The sequence below is a fragment of the Podarcis filfolensis genome (genome assembly GCF_964270895.1).
Source record: "Podarcis filfolensis genome assembly, chromosome: Z".
Classification (NCBI taxonomy): Eukaryota; Metazoa; Chordata; class Lepidosauria; order Squamata; family Lacertidae; genus Podarcis; species Podarcis filfolensis.
This window is the reverse complement of record NC_139617.1, coordinates 16,990,911-17,017,785: the sequence shown is the minus strand read 5'-3', so window position 1 is coordinate 17,017,785 and position 26,875 is coordinate 16,990,911. Positions and strand designations below refer to the sequence as shown.

Genomic DNA, 26,875 nt, shown 5'->3' with positions numbered 1-26,875 from the left:
ACAACAAAGGAGTAAGGCACTAGTAGAAAGACATACAGAATCAATTTGCCCATTGAACAACTGTAATGGAGGTCTCTAAACCATATTAAAAACCCCTAAGGCTGAATTTCATGCTTTTTACAAAGAATTATGCCAGGCATAAGGCCTGAAACCAGACAGACTTCTTTGTTAAAGCTTCTCTGCCCATAACACAAAGGAAAATTGAGTACAAAGTGGGTCATTCCTTAAACTAAAACAGGCGTCCTCAAGGGTCTTGGCCCAAATGGTCAATAAGTTTTACAAATTTCTCCTTGAGATAGCTCTTCAGCTTTATTGACTCAGCAAACACAAGGCAAACAATCACACATTGTTGAACGTAGTCATGTCTTCACCCTGTGCAAAGTGTTAAAAGGATTGTTCAGTTGTACATGTTGTAACTGGGAGGGAAACTGTGGTAAAAAAACACCATTTTAATAGCAGGAAACAATTTGGTGTGGTCCAATAGTTCAGTGAGGTTTAATGATGTGTGTATTTTTTGAGGGGGGCATGTCCTTTTGCTCATAACTCACACCAAATAACATATACACTCCTAAAGTTTTTAAATTTGTAAACATCCTGAATGGAATCTGCATGGGCTTGAAAATCTGAGGTAGATGTAATTTCAGCAGCTGAATAGGAATTGTCTAAGAAAGTGGTTTTCAATGTGCCATGCCACCCTGGGGTAGTTGAATGGTGGTCAGGGGTGCCACAGGCAATACTGGCCTCTCTCCCTCTTTCCTTTGCTCCCTCCTCTGATGCCCTCTTGCCTGCCTCCCAAAGACTTGCACAGCTGTTTGTTGCAGCAGCCCTGGCTATAAGCTTCAGAGGTGAATGGTGCCTCTGGGGCTGGCCAGGGGGTGCTGGTTGCCAGGAACTGAGGTGGCCTCAGAGTAAGCAAGTGGGTGAGGACCCCAGCCAGCCTGTCCACCGGCCCTTGCTGTTGGGAATGGACAGACAAGTCCCTGTGGGGCAGTGTGAGGAGGTACCTCTCTTTGGGGCAGCTCAGAGAACAGGGTTTGCAGCAGTGGCTGCTTGGAGGACTTCCAAGGAGAGGGGAGAGAAGAAGAGGATGAGGGAACACCCCACAAGGGAGGATGTTCGAAAAAGGGCGAGAGTCTGCCAGCTCTGCAGGCAGGGGCTCCTGCACCCCAATGGGCTCCTGTGCCCCACAGGAATGCTGCAGAAAGAATGTAGTTGGTCAAGGGAGCTGTGGACTCAAAAAGGTTGAAAACCTCTGGTCTAAGAGATCATGCTAAGCCTCTTGTTGGCTAGCTAGGTGTGCATGTGTACTTCAGAATAAATAAATACATTTAGGATTCTGAGGAGGGGGAGTGTTCCCCTTGTCTCCACCCTCCAGAGGACACCCATGACATTCATTCAAGCTTATTGTTGTGCATAAGGGCTAGAAATCTGTTCCTTTGTTTTTAAAATCGAAATGAATTATTTATCAAATTTTACTGTAGCTTGCCATACTAGGAATGCCAGCATGGCATGGATAGTTCTGTCTCCTCCCCTCCCATGTGTGTGTGGTCTGGCCCTAGGTCGACACAGGTTAGCAGGGCATCATGTTTGTGCCAAAAAATACTTTGGACTTCTTAAGTGATGGTCACTATCATTGTCACCCTACCCTTTGTACAAGGAGCTTGGGGGGGTGTATTTGTAAACCACTTGGAGTTTTTTTTCTACAGTCAAGCAGTATATAAATGTTATGACATAAACATAGGGTTCCCCTCCACACCTTTGAAGTACAGTGGTACCTCAGGTTAAGTACTTAATTCATTCCGGACGTCTGTACTTAACCTGAAACTGTTCTTAACCTGAAGCACCACTTTAGCCTATGGGGCCTCCCGCTGCTGCTGCGCCGCTGGAGCACGATTTCTGTTCTCATCCTGAAGCAAAGTTCTTAACCTGAAGCACTATTTCTGGGTTAGCGGAGTCTGTAACCTGCAGCGTATGTAACCTGAGGTACCACTGTATGTTAGGTTGAGAGCGGGTTCTGGCTCAAGGTCACCCAGTAAGCCCTGTAATTGAGCAGGGATTTTAACTTGGATATGAGCCATTGTTCAGCGTGATATATATGCAGCTTTTCTAGACATGAGTAGGTTAGATGGCCCATTGATTGGCTGTTGCTCAAGCATGTTCTAAAACCTAGAAGTGGCCTGAGATGTGTTGACAATACAGCTCCCATCAGCCTCAGCCAGCACAGACCAATGATCAAGCATGATGGGAGTTTTAGTTCAGGAACATCTGCAGGACTGCAGGTTCTTCACTCCTGGATCAGCTGTTTTCTTTTCAGCTACAGCGACAGTGTTTATGTTTACATTACAAACTGGTTTAAGCACAAATCTTATAAGGCCTCACAAATGAAAAGGCACAGAATTTACTTTGCACAAAACATATTGGTCAGTATAGGTCTCGTTCCCAACCTCTCTCAGCAGTGGGAGAAGCTGTCTGTGCGGAATAGCTTCTGACATTGCAAAGCTGCACGGCGCCTTGCTCCATAAACGATGGCATGGACCAGATGCTCATAGCATAATTGAAAATTCCATTTTATCAGAATAGCATTTGCTGTCAGAAAGTTTTATCTTTACTTTAACAAAGAGGTTGATTAGATCCCTCAGGGCCCGAATTAGCATCTTTGAGGCTGGATACCCTCTTTTGCAATTCATGGAGTTATTTCTCCTTTGGTTTTGCTCACACTGAGTGCTTTTAAAAAAATAGACAGAAGACAACACATGTCTCTGCCCTCTTGCAAACCTGTCGGTTCCCAAAGTTTAGCTACTTCATTTCAGCCCAGTGGAGAGGGGGAGAGGGATTATTTTATTTTTTCTGCTGCCTTTTTCATGTTCTGCCTTGGAGACTAGAAACTCAATTTGGTTGGGAAATGCGTGTTTTAATGTGGTGTGTGTGTGAGAGAGAATTTGAATGAGCTTGCTACATGTTTCGCTGTGTCTAAATTTTCTCCTAGAAGTAGATAGAGTTGCAAACTAAGTTACTAAGCCTGAGGTTTGTGGCATGGGGACTTATGAAACCACAGGGCTACAAAGTGTTAGGAAAAAAAATAAGAATCTGATACTTAGGCAAAGCCCAGGGATATGGTCCAGTGGCCTGGGGATTTAACAGTGGTTTAACAGTCAATCCTTATTCCCAGTGAAGTCTGGGAACGGTAGCTCACTGAGGTGAATAGGGGTCTCCAAACTACACCCAGCATCCTTTACAAACCGCAGTTCCCAGTAGTCTGTGCAGAAAGCCACAACTGTCCAAAGAGGTACCGTATTTTTTGCTCTATAAGAGTCACTTTTCCCCTCCTAAAAAGTAAGGGAAAATGTGTGTGCATCTTATGGAGTGAATGCAGGCTGCGCAGCTATCCCAGAAGCCCGAACAGCAAGAGGGATTGCTGCTTTCACTGCACAGCGATCCCTCTTGCTGTTCTGGCTTCTGAGATTCAGAATATTTTTTTTCTTGTTTTCCTCCTCCAAAAACTAGATGTGTCTTGTGGTCTGGGACATCTTATAGAGCGATTAATACGGTATAACAATGCTTCATATAGTTCAGGTGCCATTGTGGAGATCCTGTGTTGTTGTTTTTTTTAAGCAAAAACTAAACACTCATTGGAGGGTGATGATGGTGAGGAAAGAGAGAGAGAGATTAAAATTATGACTGTAGAAACATATTGTAATCCATTTGGTTTAAGGGCGCACTAGTAAACAGGCTTGTAATCTCCTTTGTTTGCACATCAAGGTTTATTAAATATCACAGGCATTTGAAAGACTTTCTCTAATTTGCTTACCTCCCCCGCCCCACCGCCCAACCCCACACCTTGTCACATGAAATAATATAATGTTGGAATGTGTCTTTCACTGGAGTTAATGAATCCAAGGTCACAGGAGTTAGATAGAGATTGCAGCTATAATTGTGTCTCTGTGCAACTGCAGGAAATGGCATCCCAGATGGGAGTGGGCTGCTGATTTCCCCTCTGCTTAAAGGCCACCTGGAAAGGAAAATGAAGGTTGAGCATGTGGCCTTTCTGGCTGAGACCTGGAAGGTGTTTTCAGTTTTAATATATGGGTTTTTTTCCTGCTTTTTGATTTTTTTTAATGAAAAAAAGAAAATAATAAAAAAATTGCCTTGATGCTCACCCTTTGTGCTTTTTTCTGCTAGCTCTCTTGGCAACTGGAAAAATACGAGTCAGTCTTTGAAAGTGGAGGTATTGAGTGAAAAGCAGCTAATTAACAGAAAGACAAAGCGGGTTTTGTTTAAAATCTCATGTTTTCTTTTATGTTCTTGTTTTTGCCAACAACTACATAGCACCACCACCATCTAAACAGTGATTATTGGAGGGGGCAAGCTGCACATTTCACATAGATTTGTGTATCAAAGCTCCATCATTCCTTTTTAAATGGGGATAAACACAAATCAGGAACCCTTTGGAGCAGGGAGGAAGTACAGGGTGATTCGTGATTTTGAGGGGGAGTGGATAAAGCAGATACCATAAAGGGTTAAGCACCCTTTTCCCTCAAAATTAAGGCTACACATTGATGTAGGCATGTATAACATGTAATTTGGCATCATGTCTCCAGGTTCTTTAAGATCTCTTTATGTCCCATGTGTAGAATTGATTTGGGGCCTGCAAAGAAATAAAAAAACCCCCAGTTATTCTGTGTGCTATTAAGAGAAAGGGGGTTTACATCTTAGCAGAGGACAAGAATAATGAATAAGCCTTGGAGTTTGGTGAGGTTCTTTGCCAAAGAACATTTAATCCTTGAAAAATGCAATTTCCTGCCACACAGGCAGCATCTCCCATTTTTAGATGAGACTGAAATACTCCAGAATTTGAACATTTAAGTGCCTGTGAGACTGAGGGCCAGTTCTCAAATATTTATTTTTTTTCAAAGCATTTTTTTCGATTTTGCAAAGGAACCAGAAGAGTTGTTATTACGGGTGTATGGTTCAGCAATAAAACTGCTAGCACCTTTGCAAAGCTAAGCAGGATCCAGGATGGTTTCAAATTGGATGGGGGACCATGTGGGGAGCTTCCTGCATTGCAGGGGCTGGACTAGATGACCCACAGGGTCCCTTCTACTCTACAGTTCTATGATTCTAAGTGCAAGGTGAAACTAACAAGAAATCCTAAGGCAGTTCAATTTCACCACTGTTAAAGACTTCACTCTGCAGAAACTGAGCTTATCACTCTATCTACACTCCTAAACTTTGCCAGCAAAAGCAACCCATCCTGCCCTCTTTAAATTCCATCTCTGGCTGTCCAGTTGAAAGATGAGATGCTATGAAACCATTCTGTGAATGCACCCTGTTACCCAAAAGAAAGATGTCTTGATGCATCCAAGCTTTAAGAAATCTGTTGGCTTCCACTAGCCATACATTAAAAACAAACTTAAAGCACATTTTGTCCCCCAGAGAATCCTGGGAGCTAAACTTCCTAGCAACCTTAAATGTAAGGTTGAATGTAACAGGGCAGGCTTAAACACATGTTGTAACAGGGCAGGCTTAAACACATGTTGAAGTCATTGAATTAATATATACTAACACTCTAAAGAAGACACCCCCCCTTAAGACCTTTAAGTCCATAATATAAAATTACCTAATAGCACTACACAGGGGAGGCCTCTTGTGTTGATGATTGTTCCCAAGATTGGGCCCAGTAAGTTGTTACTTCTTGAGGAAGGAACTTAACTTCTTTCCCTCTTTCATCTGCAGTTTTGAGTCCCACAAAGAGTTAAAGCCATCCATTTCATATTTAGCAGTAGGGTAGGTGTATGAATAAAAAGGAACCTTATGCTAACACAGCAAGCGAGCAGTTCCTGATCTGAAACTGTAATCAGTCTACATAGCTAATGAGTCTGAAAACAGACTGAACCGCCAGAGTTGGCACTAGGAAGCGTGCATTATAAACTAACAGTCTCTTGTTAACCTTTTGGTGTTTCCTTCATGACACTAATTAGAGCCAAAATAAAACTACAGTATATGGATCTCTAAGCTTGAAATAGCAATGGTGTTTTTTATTTTTTTACAAAAATGGACCAACTCCCTAGACCACCTTTGCATGGAACATTTGCCTTTTAATTCTGATCTTGAATGTCCACGTTCCTCTTCAGCAGAGGCGCAGATGATTAATGCTGCAATGGAACTGTGCTTAAAACGGCAGAAAAAAGATACCTAACCTGAATGTAATTTATTGGCATTTCCGCTTTTGAGAAAGGCATAGAGCATGGCTTAAAAGTGTTGCATTTGCAGAGCTGTTAAAAATAACAATAATAATAATAATATTTCCAATTAAAATGGTTTGAATAACTTAATAACAGGGTGACTTGGATAACCCAAGCTGCACAATTTGGAATGAGAATCTGAAATCAGAAAATTGTACAAGGCTGTTGATTATGCTACTAAATAGGAAAATGTGTATTTGCCATAGCAACCTGCATCAGTCTTGCTGCTTCCCTTAAATCCAGGACACTTTTATTAAAGAAACATTATAAACACTGGACCATCTCCAGACATACCTGTATGTGTGTGAAGGAAGAGGCAGTGGGGGTGGGACACATGTTGATACTGATCAAAGAGTTGCTTAAAAGAATATTGAAGACAATGGGGGGTGTTCTTCTGCATCTCTGCATAAAATAATGAGACTCTACATAAGATGGAGTTGGGATTGATTGGCAAATATATTTTGTAAAGCCCTAAATGGCTTAGGACCAGTATACCCTGGGAATTGCTTCCTTCTATACCATCCTGTCTGCTCTGTAAGATTTGCGTTTTGTACCAATGAAGTGTTATTGTGCAAGAGCATAAGCAAGTTGCTGGTAATTTACTTGCACAATCTGATTCCAATTTGTTTCTGCTAGTGCGACGGTTGCACAACAGTGAAACTCACCAGTCCACCAGCTCAACAGCTAGGACACAGACAACCCTGGGAGTGTGCATACCACTACTGCATAAAAACATCAAAGCCATTTGCAACAACCAACCATACATATATACAGTACAATAATAAAAAAAACACATGAAAATTTGAAATCGGAGATCATCAACCAGCTATTACAGAAAGATGTTTTCATAATTGTCTGCATAAGCTTAGCATCAGCTTAGCAACACAGAAAAGTTTTCAGCAGATGTTTAAAGGTTGAAACAGAAGGTGCCTGCTGAACCTCTATTGGCAGATCATTCTGCAGCATCGAGACGATTAAACTAAAAGCTCAGTTTTTTGCTGTTCCCTGATGAGCCTCACCAACTCGGGACTACCGGTGACAGTCCTGCAGATGTTCTCAGTGATCTAGCTGGGAGTTCAGGTGATCCAGCTATAAGAGTTCAGGTAGCCCATCAGGCACTGTGGGTCTAAATTGTTCAGGGCTTTGTAAATTAATGCAAGTAACTTGAACATGGCTCAGTAGTAGATGGGCAGGCAGTAGGGATGTTCTAACAGTGATATTGAATGTTGGTGGTAGCAGTCTGGCTGCCTCATTCTGCACCAGCTGGCACTTCTGGATCAGGCCCAAGAGCAGCCGCGCATAGAGTGCATTGCAGTAATCCAGCCTCAGGGTTATCAATGCATGGACTCCAGTGGCCAGCTGTAGACATGTTTCACTCCATTTTTCCCCTTGCAGCAGTGGTTGCAATGATTGGCCCATAGCCACTCAGTAGCCAAGCAAGACTGAATCTTGGTTTCTGCAGTTGAAGTATAACACTCTAGTTATCACAGCACACAGCTCTTGCTATCATTGCTTCCTTTGCAAGTTCCCACTTTCAACTCTACAATTCTATAAGTATATGATTTTCCGACTCAGCAATGCCTCTCTCAGAGGGAGCACCTCCACCCACCATCCTCTTTCCAACATTGTCCAGACAGATGTTGCTAGGAAGCCCTCTAGCAACTGATATGCTGTTTCACATTGCCTCTGAACTTGGAACCATTGTTCCTTTTTAAAGCTAACTCAGCTAGTGAATGCCAATAGCTATGCAGCCAAAAGAAACCCACTGAGAAACAACAGGAATATATCATTTTGGGTGAAAGCCTGAGGTTTGACAAAATCTCTCTCTCTCTCTCTCTCTCTCTCTCTCTCTCTCTCTCTCTCTTAAAAACTGAAGGGACATTTCCTTCTGCAAGCCCAATGAGAATGGAACATGCATGATAGTCAAGCATTGTTGGAGGCTGGGAAAGAAAACCAGACCAGGGGAGGGGAGGAGGAAAGAGAATTGAATGCCTTGCCTAGGCTGTCTGAAATCCTGAACAGGAACTTTGTTGTTAGGAAGGAACACACAATGCAACAGCTTGTTGCAGGCCCTACATGTGGTGGCTTACAGCCATTAATACACCTCCCCTCCATAACTTGTCCAATCCCCCTTTAAAACCATACATTTTTAGCTTTATGCATCTTATGCTGTGAACATCTGGTTATAGAAGAAGCAAAGGTCAACATAGCTTTTGCCTATGGTTTTCTGCCTTTGATCAAACTGCGGGAGGCAGTGGAGGACAGAAGTGCCTGGCGTGCTCTGGTCCATGGGGTCACGAAGAGTCGGACACGACTAAATGACTAAACAACAACAACATGGTTTTCTGCCACTGCAGTCTTTGGCTTGTACCATTGTAGAGCTGCATAGTCTTTTGGTTTTGTTTTTTTAAAACAAGATTGATATGGTTTTATTGTTGATTTAAATTTAAATTTTTGAAAGCCCCCTCAGATAGTGGGAGCAGTGGAATGAAAAATGTTTTTAGTAAATAATAGTGTACTTTTTTGGGCTCTTAGTCCAACAGATGCACGACTTGAAATGCAGCCTTCACTAGCATGGTGCCTTCCAGATGCTTTGGACTATAAAGCCCATCAGCCCCTGCTTGCTTAGTGCTGATGGGAATTGTAATTCAGAACATCTGGAAGACACCAGTTTGGTGAAGGCTGTATAGCTGAATGTATAATTGAATATGTGCAGCTTGGTTTCAAAGCTATTGTTGAGCTCAAATATTTCTCCTTTCAGGATAGACACATATGTTCTGGGCCAGAGATTGAGCCTCCAAAACCTGTGTTTGCCTCATAATGCCAGTGTAGAGGATCAGGGGTGAAGTCATTGAGGGTTATGATGTCGGGGTCCTATACCCTTTACTTTTTGAGGAGCAGGGTTCCAGCAGGTTCCCTATGTAATAGTCCTACAAACCCAGATCCCCCAAAAGTGGTGATTTGCACTGGCTTGTGTCTTGTCTTCACAAACTTCTGGTGTTAATTGCCCTCTAAGTGGCTAAAGATTGAGCCTAATAGGCCATTATCTGCAGCACCAAATATTTTCCCTTCAGGCAGTTTGGCAATTTTGCACCCGAATGTCTGTTGTTAAGGTCATTGCTTCTGCTTATTCCTTCCCTTTCCCCCCTATTCTCTGGAGAAACACTTGAAACAAGCTTCATTTGAAGGCAAATAGCTATTACTTTGGTAAGGGCCATGATATCTTGAAACTTCATTTCATTTCTGCCTCTACCCTGTAACTTAACACCCCCTACCCCCTACTTGTGGGCTGAATTATTGAAACTTTTGAAAGCTGCTTTTCTTCGCAAAACAAAAACAAAACCACCATTTTGCTCTGAGTGTGTGATTTGCTTTCTGTGAGCTGTAATTTATTCACAGCAACAGCAACGAAACCTTCTGCTGTCTCTATCATTTGTCTTCTTACAGGACCTCAAAAAACCCCACACACCTCATCCTGCATTCATTGCTCAACCAAACCACAAACAAAGATACGGAAAGCTCATTTTTATTGTACAAGCTTAGTAGGGTGTGGTTGGGGGGTGGTGTGGTATGACAACCATGAAGGCATCCTGCCTGTAACCTCATTGAAATATGTGCATCAACAGGTTGAAAAGGCTTAAGCAGACCTTTCTGTCCACCTCTTCTCCCCTTGAAATGACCCCTTCTGCCCATGTGTTCAGCAAACCCATGTGCATCAGGATGATGTAATTCTGCCTCGATGGAAAGGACCGAGTTTGAATCCTGTTCCCACTGGCTAGCTGCCTCTAAGTTCATTGAAATATGTGCATTGGTGATGGCTGGAGAACTGTTTAATTATCTGTTTCTGCTTTGCTTGCTTCTGACCTTTGTGAAAATAAAGGAAATGAATGATGCAGCCCAGCACTAATAGAATGGAAGGGTTGCTCGTTCACCTCTCTGCTCCCACCAATTAGTCATTTAAATGCAGAACTAGCAGCCACGGCTTCTGAAGTTCCTAACGGGAAAGTGATGGCTTTCACAGTTCACATTAGCTGCCATTGGGTCAGCAAGTCACAACACTAAATGAAGCCGCATCGGGGACATTTCTGGTTTAGAAGGAAAGTGTTTGTGAGGGGCGGGAGAGAGATTTACTACATTTGTATACCACTTTTTTTGATGATGATTGCATTTATCACCCACTCTTCAGCACGTACCAGGGCAGGTTACAACAATTAAAAATTCAATATTAAAAAAACAAATAAAGCAATTTACACCACAGGGATAGGGTGGGTCCTGAAAACACACATTTCAGACGTCCAAAGGCCAGGTCAGAGAGCTGCATTCAAGCTGGCTCAACCTTTTTTTTTTTAAAAAGCTACCAATCTAATAGACACGATACAAGAGGAGAAATGGATAGCGAGTGAAGAAAACATGTCAAATTCACTTACCAGGAGATCATTCTGGGAGGGGAAGAGAGGAGATCAAGCATAGTTGTTCCCAGCCAGGCCCATGGAGGAGCTGTTGCTGTTTCACATCTCCCTCAGATGTAGCCAAGTGGAAAGACCAGGCTAATGGTCTTGCTGTCTCACCTCATTCTCTGAAATTTCTAGGCTACCTATTAAAGTAGGTCAGGCTGCACAACATATCTCACATCAAGGCAACACAGCTCACCTCTCTCGTATGTTGACCTACAAGAGGTTGCATGTACTGCGAGGGACTGGAACAACTAGAAAGGGTGTCCAGTAACTGGCAGGCCACAATGTGTGGTTTGTGGGTTGGGCTTCATCTTGGTGCTTGATAAGTGTTGTTGTTTAGTCATTTAGTCGTGTCCGACTCTTCATGACCCCATGGACCAGAGCACGCCAGGCATGCATGCTCTGGTCCATGGACAAAGACAACAGGCTTGATAAGTACTAGAGCCTATAAAAACATTTGATTATGCCAGGTAAACCTATAGGTTTGTCTCCACTGGCCCAAGACCCAGAGTGCAGCCAATACAAGCCACTCAGCCATTGTTCAGTGGGTGAGCAAATATTCTGTGCATGCATCAGGTGCATGGCCAAGGCGCTGGGTTCACTTCCTAGCATTTCCACTAGAATCCCTCAGGAAAATGCAGCATTCAAAGTGGTTTTGAATTAAAAGGTCTAGGAGATTTTAAAAATATTTTTTAAAGCCTCCCAAGTTCTATCCAGCGGTGTCCCTCTGATAGTGGAAATTATTCCTTTTTTCCACAGATGCTTCCACCTGTGTGACAAGGAAACTGTTGACCATGGGCAGAGTCAACTAATTCTAATTTTGTCCCCCATCCTCCTCCCTGTTCCACAAGGGCAAAATGCGAGACTAAGGAGGAAGACATTGATAGCCAATGTCACCCTTGGACTGGTTGTAAGTTAGAGGTCAGGCCTAGGTTTGTGCAACAGTGCCTCATTTGCCCCAGCAGGCTTTTCTCCACTGTTTCTTGGGCTCCTCGCTTCTTCATTTACCATTGCTTCCCTTGGGAAATGAGCACACTCCTTTTCCCCAAACTCACACCAAGCCACATGCGTAACCCAGAAGCTCCTGCTACTTGTGTCAATTGAATTTTGCTTGCTGTGCTGCTCAGTCTCGCCACCTTTCTAATCTTGCCATTAGCATGTGTAGCCATGTTGGAAATGGAGCTTGCATCAAACTCATTTTATGTACAAGGGAAATGAAAGCAATCTTGGCGCTCATGCTTCTGATGCTGAAGGTTGTTGATTCCCCTTGTCTCCCTCCCTTGAAGTAAATGAATTATTCTTCATCAGCCCCATGGAAATTGCATCTTCAGAGTCCATCCTGGTTCCCCATCAATGTGCCACTGGACTGTGTTGCAGCTGAAAGCTGTACTTAGTCCTTCTCTGGGATCCAGTAGAAATGTTGTGTCGCCATCCATCTTCCACCTGAGCCCTCTCCATCTTAGGGAATGTATTCATTCACATAAGTTTTTCCAAAACTCGCAGCACCTGGGGACCTTCTGTTAGTTAGAAACATGCAATTATCATGAACTGTTTTCACTATCCAAGGTCATAAAAAACAACCTCTGCTTCTTGCATCTTAAACATTTCACATTGGTTATTCGGAAGACCAGGATTGTCTAATAACCCCCCAAAAGTTGCTAACTTGCTTTTTTAAAACTAGCCTGCTAGGTGCTGGCAGAGAATGGGTGGTGGGCTTTCTGCATTTCTGTGCTGGATAGAAGAGGTGACTGCCCTTCTCTGGCAGCTCAGTTGTTGTCTATGCTGAGTACAGAAGAGGAGAGAATGGTCCCTCCCCTGCCAGCCTACTCAGTCACTTGCATGGGATTCTAAGCACTCTTCTGCATGCAGTTCTTTGTTGCCTGTGGCTGCCAGGCTAGTGCTTAAATGCAAGGGTAGTAGACTCCTTTTCCTGCAGTGTTGGAAAATGTGTCCGAAGTGCTCCCTCCTTCTCTTGTGCCCCTCAGGCTACTAAACTCTGTATCTGGCAAATCATGGGGAGAAAAAAACACTTGGGGTGCATCTACACCATACATTTAAAGCACATTCAACATATTTCTAAAACCCTTGACATACCCCAAAGAAACCTGGGAACTGCAGTTTCCCCCTCATAGAGCTACGATTCCCAGCACTCTTAAACTACAATTCCCAGGATTCTTTTGGGGGAAGCCATGTGCTTTAAATGTGCATTGGATGTGTTTTAAATGTATGGTGTGAATATGCCCCCCTTCTGTTGAAAATGCCCACTGCTACTGTCTCCAGCCCAGGGAAGGAGATTGCTGCAGAAGCCTTTGGTGTTTCAGTGAGCACAGTTTAGTTTTTACATGGTCCTGCTTTCCAGTTACCTTGAAGATTGGGAGCCCATTCCACAGCTTTCTGGAATGTATGAAATAATTGCATGCAAGTTTCTACTGTTTTCAGTTCAGCAGATCTCCTTTTCTTTGTGTGAACCTTGAGGCTCATTTACACTATTGGCTTTCCATATCTGTTGTGGCAGCAGGTGAGGGATATCTGGGGCCTGCAGATGGGTGCAGTGCATCTTCTTTTCAAGATATGCACACCTGTTGATTCAGAATAAGAATGTAAAAGAGTAATGTTGGATCAGACAAAAAATTATCTAGATATGGGATCCTCAATGTGGCACCTCAGAAACCATCTTTGGTGCCCATCAAGGTCCCCTGCCTCTCCTAATATTTTTTAAATGAGGTGGTTTTGTTGTCATAGTTGCTGGGGGGGGCGGGGTATCAGGTTTATAAGGAGTTGCCTGCTTTATATGTCTGTGTTTTATTTGTTTTGGGGTGTTTGTAGTTGGTTAGCCACCTGTTTTGGGAGAAGGAGTGGCTCCTGAGAATCTTAGACAGGTTTTGAGCATTGCCTGTTGCTTTTCTGTGAAATGGGTATTTTGTGGTGCTTATGACAGTTTCTTAAATTTTCTTAGAGTTTCTTAGATGTGTCCCTGGGTCCAGAAATGTTAGGGACCCCCTGATCTTAGACCATTGCAGTGTGTCTTGCTGTTGCAAAACATACACATTTCCCCCCCCCCCCATTTAATATTTTGTAGATTTTGTTAAAACAAAGTGCGAACATAAAAAAGAATAAAAAATGTAAGCCATAAAGTGTCACTGCTTGGAAGGATAAAAGAATTCCAAAGGGCTCCAAAGGGATAGTAAAGTACTGACTAGTACAAAGATCCCTTTACAAATAATAAAGATTTGTAAAAATAAAAAGTATTTTCCACCTCTGAGTTCCATCACCATTGAGAATAAAAGTTCTATAAAGTCTTAGATGAGCCAGATGTTTGCATATACTGGTTACTCTGAGTAGCCATGTGCTTCAGTATTTGCATATAAGAAGTAAAACCATGCCACAAAACAAAAAACACTAAAAACCCCGCCATCATTTGAGCTCTGCCCTTTACATACTTTTAGTTTATGAGATATCTTTAAAGATATCTTTTGGGTATTTTGTGGTGCCTTGGGGATCATAGTTTCCTGGATGCACAGTGTTGGAGAAAAGCAAACACATTTTCTTCTCTTGAATTTATAGTTAATGCATGTGTTACTTTAAACTCCAAGAGGGCACTAGTGATCCAGCTACTCCCTGCTTGTAGTCTCTCTCTCTAAATTAATTCCACCCCTAAAAAGCTGAGCCATTTTGGTTTATTTTTCTTTCCTAATGTTGCGCCAAGATGTCAGTCATTTTCTCTCTCTCCTTTCCACTCATTCTCTAAATAGTTTCTGCATTAATAAAGCCTTTGAACTCCAGAAACTGTAAACGATTGCTTCAATCTAATTCACCCAAGCTGCAAGGACTGCTAATACAACGTCCTCAGCAATATTCCTTTTCCTCAGGAGTAAGTTATAAATGCATGTGAGAGCCACCTGAGATTACTAATATGAAGGCTTTTGCATAGCGCTGATACATTAGGGTGTGGAACTATGTATCTCTGTGAATGATGAGTGCTGGGATTGGCAGCATGTCTCAGTATCCTTGCCTGAAATTGTTCATAAACGTCCCTAGATTAAATATTGTGACTCAAATGTGCTTTTCCTCTCTGAGCTCATAAAGGAAGGCTCTTTGTGAAGCACACATTCCAAAAACATTTAGTAATGTCACTAGGAATTAGCTTTTTCCTACATCACCCCTTTGCAATGGATGAGGGCTTGTAAACACCACATAAAATAAAACGATCGGTCCCTCTCATTTTTCCAGCCTTTCCCTTTTGCCCTTCCTCTCATGGCAGCATGGAAATCAGCCTTGCCTATGTGCCTTGCAGCTCCCCCTGCCCTTGGCAAGCAATCAGGAGAACCATTGACAAAAGCTTTTTCCACTGGGAGAACCCCTCTTTTCTTTTGTAGCTTCATGGGCATCATTCAGCTGGTGCTTTGTCAACTTCTGACTGTTCTAATTGCTTAATTATCTGTGCTGATGGAGTCGTCAAGCTTGTTAAAACTTTGCCCCTTGGAATATTGTGGGGGATATACAGTTCTGTCTCTGGGAAACTGGTGCTGCTATAACGGCTTCAACAGCAAAAGATTGAGAGGGTGGCATGTAGCTCAGTCTTCCATCTGTATGTGGCTTTGTGTTTCTTCATTTTGGGTGTGCATCTGCATTCTCAGACCTCACAACATTGAAATGTTGACCTCCTTATTTTATTCATAGGAAGCTGTCTTATATTGAGTTGGATCATTAGGCCATCTAGTTTATTATTGCCAGCAGCTGCTCTCCGGGGTTTCAGGCAGGGGGCATTCCCAGCCCCACCTGAAGATACCTGACATTGAACCTGGGATCTTGTGCATGCAGAGTAGATGCTCTGCCACTGAGCTGTTTACCCCTGCAGCCCTCATTGGAGTTTTTGTAAGATAATATTCTTAGTTACCTGGCTTTCTTTTAATTATCTTCTCTTGCATTGTTATTACTTCTTTCTCCTGCATTTTGCCCCCTTTCCCCGGTATGCATCCTTTTGAAAGCCACATCTTCCCCAACTCTCTTACACCACTACAGCCCTGCTTATTTCCTTTACCAGATGACGCGCAAAATATCAGTGCATTACCATCCTGATTCCAGCTTGCCATCCTCTTCTGCCTTCTTCCCCTTGTGCCTCATCCAATTTAATTAATTATACTTAGCATTAGATGCAGCTTGTCAAAGTTTGAGCACCCCCTCCCCAGCCCCCTTCTGAAGTTTAATGTTTTTTTAATTCTATTGCCTGCTGCATGGCTAAGTGTTTTCTAAATGACTAGACTGCATAGTGACAAGAGGCGGGGGTTGCATCTGTGCACCAGACATGGAGGAGGTGTCAGGAAGACTCCCCATGGAGATGGTTCGGCAGGATTTCTATAGGGCTACATTTGCCCTTTCAGAAGAGGAAAGTTACTCTCAAAGTTCAAATGGAGACTCTGGTTGGTGTCGTATACGGAGGAACTAGAATCAAACTTTAAATATTCACCAGCTCCAACCAGGCTCCTTTCTGGGACTGAATTCCTGCTGTTCCCAGAATGTGAGAGTTTCATCACTCCCTAGTATTAAAAACCCTGTTGATTGCTTGTGGGGAGATCAGGGAGGCTTATTGCAAACTCAGATAGAACAGCCCTCTGCCCCACCCTGCATTCCATTTAAATGAGTGTATTTTAAAAGTTCCAAAGTTGCTTCTGTTATGGAAGCCCTCTTTTCTAGAGTCCAGACTGAGGCTGAGTGAGTAGTTTAAGCACTTTGGGGTGTGGAGTCAAGATCACATAAGAAAGTTCCCTGATGGATAGCTCCACTATAGAAGAACATGAGACTCTTAATCTCTGGGTTGCGGGTTCAAAATGGGTTCACCATGTTGGGTGAAAAATTCCTGCATTGCAGGGATCAGGGGTCAGCAAGGTTTACCTTGCCTGGACCAGTTCACTCCAGCAGCGATCCCTTCATGGGCCACATTGCACGCGCGCCCGTGATTTCCAGCATCTGCGCATGCGCAGACGCGATTTCCGGCGCTGCAGAAGCGAGTCCCCGTGCCAAGCTGCGCTGCTTTAGTGCAGCGCAGGGAGACTCACCAAGCGGGTGGCTTGGTTTGGGGGTGGCTTGTGGGCCGGTTAAACGACCCCCGTGGGCCACTTGTGGCCCATGGGCCTTACGTTGCCTACCCCTGGACTAGATGCTCCTGGTGGTCCTTCCCAATTCAATGATTCTATGAATTATCTGACCAGTTACAGACCATTAACCAGAACTTCATATGCTCTGTAATAAGTTGTTCTTTAAAAGCAATCTGATTTTTGCACTAAGGAAAGCTGGGTTCTGCATTTTCTCTCTGACTCTGGGCGTCTCTGTCTCTTTCTCTCTGTGTGCATACATTGCAGCTGGTATTTAATCATTTATTTTGGATGTCTGTCTTTTTCATATTTTTTGCTAGTCATAGCTAAGGTTGGGGATCTATTTCAGGACCCCTAAGCATCACGCTTATTCCATACCCATCACTGTTGGTCCTGATGGTTAAATGGAACCTCCATAGGCAGAGGTAGAGTGACTCTTGAATTCCATTTCCATTTCATATCATGCTTATATCCAGTGTTTCCTGCCTAAAGGAAGCCCAAAGGAGCTAACACCAAAACAGAACAGCAACCCAATTAGCACAAATTATCAGAATGCAAGTTAGTGCAACAAACCATAGCATATATCAACGTTTTAGACAAGCAAAAGCTAAATTCAGCACAAAACAGTTTAAATAATGTGCTAATCCTGTTAAAGCCTTGCAAAGGTCTTCCTTCTGGCCTTATTGTCCCACCCTATGTCCTAATACTCAGCCTCCTTTGTCTCCTGGTCACTGCAGTCTCCCTTCAGGCAACAGAGAGCATTCTAACTTGCCCCCAGCTTTATTTTCAAGGATGACATCACACTCTTTGCCTGCTCCTCACCCCAAAGGCACAACCTCTGGCTGCCACTGCTAGTGTTATAATGGCAGGATTTCCTCTGTACAGCATCAGCCCAGGTCTCTCCCATTCAGCAGATCAGTGAAGAGTAAAGTTCCAAAGATGCTGCTGCATTTTTAAGGCATAGGGAGCTCATTCACGCATCACCAAAAAAGTGGAAATGTACCACCAAAAAAAGTCATGCACTGATTAATATGCATAGAAACACATTTATAAACTATTACAATAAAGGCAGAAACCATTTTGTGTGTGTCCAATTGATGCCCTCCTCTGTTTGCACAGCTACATTTCTTTAAAACCATAGAATTGGAAGGCACCTCAAAGGTCACTCCATCTGCTTGAAGATTTCCAATGAAGGAGAGACCACCACCTTCTGAGGCCATCTGCTCCACTGCCCAACTGATTGGCAGCTATACCAAGCCCATTGGTTTGCAGGTGCAGTTGGAATCCAAACCATGCTATGAATAGACAAAGTTGCTTGACTGGCACTGACAGCAAGTTGAACTACTTAGTTCAGATGACACTGTTGGGTTTTGCTGTTGGCACCAGTATACTGATTGGCACTGAGAGTGACCCACACGCAGAAGGAAACAACCAGGAATTTAATTTAAGCACAAATCTTCCTTATGGGCATATGTCACTGCCCCCTTCTCTATGCCTGCAGACTGTGATTCACTCTTGTGCTTCATTCTGGATTTCACCAGTTTAGCAAATATATTGTGCTGTAAAATTATATTTCTAATAGTAGCCTGCGTTCTCAGAAGACTTCCAACATGTTTTAGGAATAGATGAACATGGGGAACCTGAGGCTGGCATCTGTTTGAGGTCCTTAACTAATCCAAGGAAAACAGCAAGCATGGAAGAAGGCAAGAGAATGGTATCGAAGAATCAAGAGTGGGGTCCAGCTGGGGCTGGAGTAATCACGTCTTGTTGAAGGATCATGAGGTTGTGAAGACTTCCACTGTGGGACAGCATTGGTTGGGAGAACCTGGCAGACTGCACATTGGTTTGCAAGGAGGACTAATTAAATGTCTTGCTTCCTGGGCAGAGGGATACCCTAAAATAAGGTTGGCTACAGTCAGGTATAGGTGGAAGGGGATGCTCTGAAACAATGTGCAAATTTTCTTGAGTCACTGTAAGCACAACAGTACAAGTCTTCCGTGGGCTGAATGTGCAATTCTAGGGGGCAACAATGAATTGGGGATATTGTTTCAAGTCCATACCATAGTTGCACTTGAGTGGCAGAAGTGTTCCCTGTGGAAACTAGGGCTTATTTTTAGGAAATGCAAATGACAATTAAGTAGTGGATGGGTCAGCCAGCACCAGTTGGAAGGAAGCATTTTGTTCTTGGCAGGGCTAATGAAGACCCAGTAGAGGTTTGTGCATGTATTGGCAGCTGACAAATGATGTGCCATTTTATTAGGCAATACTATCTTGCACCACTCAATCCCATGAATGCAAATAATCTCTTTTCAGTTAGGGCTGTGCCAAGGTTGGTTCCTCTCTGGGTTTGGAATGCTTCTGCACCCATTGCATGGTCACCAGTTGAACAAAGCTGAAGGAAAAGGTCCAGAATATATGCAGAGTACTGGCTGCATTCCATGGTAGCATCATATACCAGAGGTGGGCAAGGCAAATCCAAATGTGGGTGGGGCCAAAGCCAAAAATAGTGATGGCCACCTTTTCTTTTTCTGCAACCCACTCCTCCCCACACACACTTTGCCCCTGCATAGGAGGGACAAACTGCTTTTGCCAGAGTTTTGAACTGATTGCTTGCAGAGGCCTTTTGCAATTAGGCCAAGGGTTGAAGGTTGCGATAGAATTCATCGTTCATACAACAGCCAGTGCCGGATTTACATATAAGCTAAACAAGCTATAGCTTAGGGCCCCACTCTCTTGGGCCCCCCCCCAAAAAAAACCAAGAAAAAAACCCCTAGTTGTACATTTCCAAAATATAAGATAAAAAACAAATAAAATAAAACCTACATACAGTAACAGTGTTTTGTGTTGTGTAGGCTCCTATGATGTAAGTAATGGGGCCCGCCTACTAGCCTGCTCCCTAAAATATCACTGGGTTTTCTCATTTCTATATATAGGGTGCCTACATTCTGCATGGACTGGTTGCATGGCATATATTCAACACAAAAAACAATGACAAATTTGTTGTTGACAAAGGACATCTGGACATATAAAGGGCCCCCTTACCTTCAGTACCTTCAGTAGCTTAGGGCCTCATCAAACCTAAATCCGGCCCTGACAACAGCCCATTGAATATTTGAAGATGGCTGTCATCATTTCACCTCTTAATCATCTCTTCTTCAGGCTTAGTCTCCCTTCAAAAACCTACTGCCAGTGAGAGTAGATGGGCAGATAACCTAAAAAAACCTCCCTGGTATATGGCAATTTCCGAAGGTCTTATGTGTCATCCTGCCCCTTACATCCTTCTCTCTTACCTGCCTGGTATTCAGAGCCCCATTAAAATGTTCCTGTCTGAGTATGGTATAATCAGGTAATTTTAGACTCTGCATTTAATGGTCTTGCGGGGGCCTCCCTCTTTAGCAACACATTACATCTAAATCACTTCAGAATGTGGTAAGTTACCCCTGCTGTGTTTGAGGAGGCCATTCTGCTCAATATGCTGGGCTGGGCCCTAGACTCCTGCCCCCAAAGTCCTGCCCTGATGGCACCACTGTGTATGAAGTTTCTTTACACAGTGTCAGAACTTTATGTCAATCCAGATCAGTGCTGCCTCCTTTGAGTGGCAGCAGATTGCCAAGGACTCAGACAGAGGGTATTTCTTGCCCTGCAGGCCTAAGGTCCTTTTTAACCAGAGATGCTGAGGATTGAATCTAAAACCTTCTGCACAACATAGAAGAGGCTTTGCATTGGGCTGTGTCCCCCTGCCCTAAGTGATGTGTGCCACTTCAGAAGAAACTAACACTGTTCACCTTTCTTCCCATGAACATTGCTTGAAAGAGGATCCCGGACTTCCCCTCATTAATGAGAGCTACCCTCACGCAGCTGAAAACTGTGCCAACTCTCTCACCCTGGCACTCTCTCTTTGTAAAGACTCCAAAATAGCTCCTTTTGATTCCCCACCCCTGCTTTTCTTTGCCCTGTGGTGGATCCATTCTGTGATAGGATTAATTAAGTCCTTGCTTACGTTCCCACTAGTGCCATAACAGCAACTGAAGTTCCTGAAACTAAAAGAAAAGAAAAGGAACACTTGGCACTTTCCCCCTTTGCCATCACTTACACTTAAGCTATTGATACTTGATTGGGATCTGTAGACTGTTGGGCTGGTGCCATGGAGCTTCTGAGCATATTCAATGGCTGGAATAGACAGAGGATTTGGCAAGCAGGAGGTCTCATTAGTCAGGCTGGCTGTATCTGACACTAGAGATTCCCATCTTGCTTGAAGAGGCACTCCCTTCCCTCTGCCTTGGCTGTCGTCCCAACAATATTTACATGAAGGACAACAGAGGGCCAGTGTTAGGTGGAGGCTGCCAGGTCCCAATAGGCAGGCTATTGAAGGGTGCCATGAATACACTTTTGACTGCCCAGTCCATCCCGAAGTTGATATTCTTGCCTTTGAGAGACATGGGAAATGGTAGGTTTGTTTCCTCAAGCATGAAACATCACCATTATATTTACTACTGGGCTGGGTGAGTAAATAAAGGGCTGGTGGAGTGTCATTACTAAGAGTTAGGAAGCAACAGCCATAGCTCAGGGGAAGAGCACATGTGTTGCACGCTGAGGGTCCCAGGTTCGGACCCTGGCAGCTCCAGTTTAAAAAAGCTGCTGATAAGAGAGCCATTCAAAGTCAGAGTAATACTATTCTGGGCTAAATAGACCAGTAGTTTGACTTCGAATAAGGTCACTTCCTGTGCCCTAAGAGCATGAACAGTGAGGAAATCCCTGGTCTGACTCTTGCTAAGGCGAGGAATTCACATTAAGCTATCACAGTAGGTTAGGAGACCTTTTATCAATTTTCAGCTGGCATGGAAACCGTGGCTGTTCCTGGACTCGGATAGCTTGACCACAGCAGCTCAGGTATTGCACTTGGTCAAGAAATTGCAGCTAGAGCAGGAAACTGCAGCCCAGCTGCTAACAGGAGTGAGATGCTGTCAGCGTACCCCTGCCTGCAGTTCTCACTGTTTGCTTTATCTATTCTGCAATGTACCCTATTCCAAGAAGCTTAAATGGAAGATCTTTTCCCTCGGAATTACTCAGTAAGGTTGATTAGGTTACTTGCTCATCTCCACAAACGGATCACCAAAAAGTACACTGACCTGCAAAAAGAAAAGAAAAAAGAATTATGTGTGCTAATTAAGAAGCATTTTTTAAATAAATAAATAAATAAATAAATAAATAAATAAAATACTTGCTATAATTTCAATAGAAGTACAGTGCACCCCCCCCCCCGCCCACAAAGCAGGGTATACTGTGACCAGTGTCCCTGTTCTATATCCTGCCTGGGTGCTAACTGTTGATGGGCAACTTCAAGGCCCCCATGTTATGGTTCTTTATCTTTAAACTGAACCTTGACAAGCCAGCTTGTCAAATGAAGGACTGCCCTCTGTTAAGGAGGACACTTGGCCGCCCCTAGGTTGGGCTGTGAGAATAATTGAGTGGCCCAGGATCACCCAGGGAGCTTTATGGCTGATCAGGGATTTGAACCCAGGTCTTACTTGCTCCTTACTAGTCACTGCTACCTCACTACTCTCATTTGCACCATCAGCTTTTAGGATGTATGTGTCTTACACTACCTTTCAAGTCAATTGAAAAGCTAGTCAGGTTCCAGCTTCTAGTTGGAGAGCACCAAGGTCTTTGGAGAAAACGTGTTCTGAACAAATTTTCTGCAGGTTAATTCCAGTTCTTTCTAGTTTAAGGTGTGCCCCATTGCTGCACCTTGGAATCTCTCCTCTTATTCCCCCTCTTCCCCACCCCCCACTGGCAATTTCAGTGTTTTGTATTTTTTTATATGAGCATAGTCAAGCGGTCATTTTCTGATTGACGCATAATTTTGAATAGGATGTTCTAATAATTGGATTCATTGTTGCAGCTCAGATTTGAATGCATGGCTTGTGTTGAATCGCAGGAAGACGAGTAATACTTGAATTTGTATCTGTGAGATTTGACAATAGGATAGAAAAAGTCACCTTTTGGATTAATTTGCTTTTATCTACTCTGGTCCCATTAAGCTGAAGGCAGCCAGTGTCAAAGGCATAAATGGAGACAAAAGACTTGCTTCCAATTGTGGAGAATGTGTTTTAAACAGCCTAGAAAATGTTTCCTACTCAGCAGGGTACAGTACACTCAAATGGTCGCATTAACTAGGAAATATATAACAAAGAGAGAGTATTTAGGGCAATCCCTCAGTATCCTGTGGTAATGAATTTTAAATTTCCGTAATGAAGTCAAAAGGCCTGTATTCTTCTCTCACAGAACGCAGTACAGTAACTCCCATTAGCATTAATGGGAATTGGGTATGCAAACTATAGAATCATAATGGATAGAGATGAAAAAGCCCTATCAGATTATTGAGTTCATCCCCCTTCTTAAGGCTCACCTTATTAATGCAAGCGGTCTTGGTGACAATGGCTTTAGTACAGAATACCCTATTAGCTACGTTGATGATTTAGCAGTCTTGCTTTGGGTATGATGCAAGGATGAAGAGCAAGCTGGTGTTGGGCCTACTGTCTACAACAAGCTTAGGAATGTGCCAGTGGGACCCACCAGATTTGTGGGTATGCAATATACTAGACTTCTGACCAAACTGCGGGAGGGAGTGTAAGACAGAAGTGCCTGGCGTGCTCTGGTCCATGGGGTCACGAAGAGTCGGACACGACTAAACGACTAAACAACAACAACAACAACAACAACAACAACAATATACTAGACTAGAGTAGACTAGTAGACTTCAACTTTTTCAAACACTTTAATTCAAACATGCACTTGGGGACCCATTTCCTATTTTTTAAAAAAATCAATATATTTGAATGCTGTTGTGACACCCCCCGCACTGATCTAAGATGCACTGTCACAGCACCCTTTGCTCTATACAAATATATATTATTTTAAAAAATCAGGCCATAACCCAGTAGTTACACACCAGCTGAAGACCAGTGTCACAGACAGTGGGAAACTGGGTCTGGTCAGCAGGCCAGATTGCTATCTCCTCCACCCACTGTGGGCCATGTTTGACAGGAGGGTAGGGCTTCCCAACTGCCTATCACCAGATGTCTGAATGACATCAGGCGCCCCTGTTTTGCCCACATGGCTTGAAACCAAGCTGTGTGGGCAAAAGCACAGCCCATGGACCCTCCAAAATTTGATACTGGCACTGGCTGTTTCAGGCTCATGTTCCTAGCATTGCTGGGAACAACAATTTCTAAAACCTTCAGTTACCTCAACAATGTGTCCGAGGACCCACCTGCACTATAGATCTGAAGCAATATGGTGCTTTTGGGGGAAGTCATGGCTTCCCCCAAAGAATCCTGAGAATTGTAGTTAAAGGTGCTGAGTTGCTAGGAGACCTCCAACCCAACTTATGGAACTACAATTCACAGTCAAACCCTCTTCTCAAGGAACTCTGGGAACTGTGGCTACGTGAGGTGAATAGGGGGCTCCTGACAACTCACAGCATCCTTAACAAAGTACAGTTCCCAGGATACTTTGGGAGGGAAGCCATTACTATTTCAAGTGGTGTAGTACTGCTTTAAATATATAGTGTATATGAGCCCTAGATCTTGTCTAGGCAAACAGCTCACCGCATGGCAAGACTGTTTCTATAATATACCACCAGACTTCAAGTGTGCATGTAAACATTGTTTGATTAAATATTGTCCCAAGAAGAGAAACATTCATACACATAAGAGTATTGTTTCAGGAAGAAAGCTAGACTTGAACCTTTCTGCTGTTTTCTTTATGAACTTTTCTCTTTGCTTCAAATATGAACGAGCATGGGATTCCCATGACAACGCAGGGGCAGTTTTAGGAGAACATAGGAAGCTGCCTTTTGCCATTGATTCACCTAACTATGTATTGTCTACATGCTGACTGCCAGTGGCTTTCCAGAATTTCACACCCTCCAGGTGTTGTGGGTCTACAGTTTCCATCAACCCTGACCATGGCCATGGCAGCTGGAGCTGATGGGAGCTGTAGCCCAACAACAACCACCAGATGGCCATAGGTTTCCCATCCTTGTTTTAGATGGGCGCTGCTTTCCTAGTGCTGTCACCCTTCTCCTGCCCTTCCTCATTTCTCACCAGTTCCTCCTCTTTCCTCCTCCTGCCATATACCAGGTCAGACTATTTCTCCATCCAGCTTTTTAGTGTTGACTGTCAGCAGCTCTCTGAAATCCCTCACAGAGGTCTTTCCCATGATGGGCTAATCAATCAATTTTAAAACTGGAGATGCCATGGATTGTATTTAGGACACTTAATATACAAACCACTGAGCTCTGGTTTCTCTTTAGTTCCTCAGTTGCTGGGAGCAGAGGGGCCAACTCATATCTCTGACATCATAGCAGGACACCCAAAGGCTGCTGGAGGTGTCACCAGCAGCAAACCCTCATTGAGGAAGCCAGTTGTGCTTCCCTTGTTAGAAACAGGTACCTGAGGCTGAACAAGAATGACTTGTGCATAGCCACCCAGTGAGTTGCTGAAGTCCATAGCTGAGGACTCATGTTCAAATTTAGCATCCTGTCTGTTGAAATAAACCACCTTTCTCGTTATTTTTGCAGCCTGAGCAGCTGCTGTTTCCTCTTGTTTTCTATTTATCTGCCCACTATGTCATGAGAAAATTATCTCGGATGTAAATAACCAAAGGTGTCACTCTTCATGTGCTACATGAGTACAGTAAACAAGAAGGAATTAAATTATTAATGGCTATATAGGCTGGGAGAAAGAAAAGGCCAGTGACAGTTTTACCTGGTGCAAATGTGCACAACTCCACTGCTTTTTACAGGGCTACAGCGATTTCTGCAGGCTGTGGATCTAACCTCTTTAGCAGGGTGATCACAGTGGAAATCCCCCCCCACTACCCCCACTCCCACCAGGCTGGATTCTCAGACCTTGGGCCTGTTTGATGGTTGCTTGATAAATTGGTGCAATTCAAATTCTCTCCCTCCTTCCCCATTAAAAGAATTTCTTTTTGAACCAATGCTTCTTTTGCCCAAACTCTCTCCATTTCTTGAAATGGTGGAACAGTTCAAATTGTGTGTCTGATTTTTTAAAATTATATATATATATATATAGAGAGAGAGAGAGAGAGAGAGAGATGTCCTGAGTTGCTGTAAGATGTATTTGCCACTTTCCCCTGCTATTAGCATCTTCTAAGCATTATCCAAAGGGAAGCCATGCCTGGATTATATTCCTGAGGTTCTCTGATTAGCAAATGGAGAAGGCTAAGAGGTGAGAAATATTATGCAGTAATTCTTTCCCATCTTGTCTCCTGACATTAAACCGTGTGGAGAGATAAGGAAGAGAGGCAGCCTCTTAATTTATGAGCGAGCAATGATCCATCCACAGAGGGTGACTTGCTTTTCACTATGGATGGCTAAGCAAGTGGGTTGTTCACTAACCAAGGACAGTGGTACCTCGGGTTACAAACACCTCAGGTTACAAACACTTCGGGTTATAGATTCCGCTAACCCAGAAGTAGTACCTCATGTTAAGAAATTTACCTCAGGATGAGAACAGAAATTGCGCCGCGGCGGTGTGGTGGCAGCGGGAGGCCCCATTAACTAAAGTGGTGCTTCAGGTTAAGAACAGTTTCAGGTTAAGAACGGACCTCCGGAACGAATTAAGTTCGTAACCAGAGGTACCACTGTACACTGACTTCGTTCCATCCTGTGATTGATAAATAAATAAATACAGTAGCCAAGAACCTTCCACAGAAAGTAAATGAAACAAAAACTTCCGACTGCTTAAAGGCATTCCTGCTTCAATTGATTTGTTATGCAGATGTAAAATGTAGATTGGTCCGAAATGCTCATTTGCATTACATATGTCTCTCTGTCTCAATCTATTTCTCTCAACAAACATAAGCAGTATCCTGTTTATTAGATCAAACGAGGGATGTAGAATCATTTTATTTCTCATCTGTGCCACGTGTGTTTTTTAATTCACTAGTCTGTTCTGCCATGTTTCCACATTAATCTGCATTTTTTGAATAAAAACACACACACATAAATATGTATTTTTTTTCAAGATATGCATTTTTCTAAGTGTACAGGCTTTAACAA

At 43.3% G+C, this 26,875-nt stretch overlaps 1 protein-coding gene and 2 long non-coding RNA genes across 5 annotated transcripts in view; 1 reads left to right on the top strand and 2 right to left on the bottom strand.

The window, feature by feature from the left end:
* Positions 1-26,875, top strand: part of PCDH19 (protocadherin 19) — a 134,062-nt gene that overhangs the window by 87,374 nt on the left and 19,813 nt on the right. The window lies entirely within an intron of this gene.
* On the bottom strand, positions 3,846-10,911 carry LOC310753972. 2 transcript variants are annotated; one of them, XR_014543529.1, is made up of 4 exons: positions 10,670-10,911; positions 6,537-6,644; positions 4,158-4,243; positions 3,846-4,009 (listed from the first exon to the last, which is right to left on the bottom strand). It is a non-coding gene; the product is annotated as an uncharacterized lncRNA (long non-coding RNA). The 2 variants fall into 2 exon arrangements; XR_014543530.1 differs by lacking the exons at positions 3,846-4,009; positions 4,158-4,243 and adding an exon at positions 6,197-6,272.
* LOC310754394 lies at positions 13,001-25,045 on the bottom strand. The gene is made up of 3 exons (XR_014543795.1): positions 24,897-25,045; positions 20,882-21,917; positions 13,001-13,275 (listed from the first exon to the last, which is right to left on the bottom strand). It is a non-coding gene; the product is annotated as an uncharacterized lncRNA (long non-coding RNA).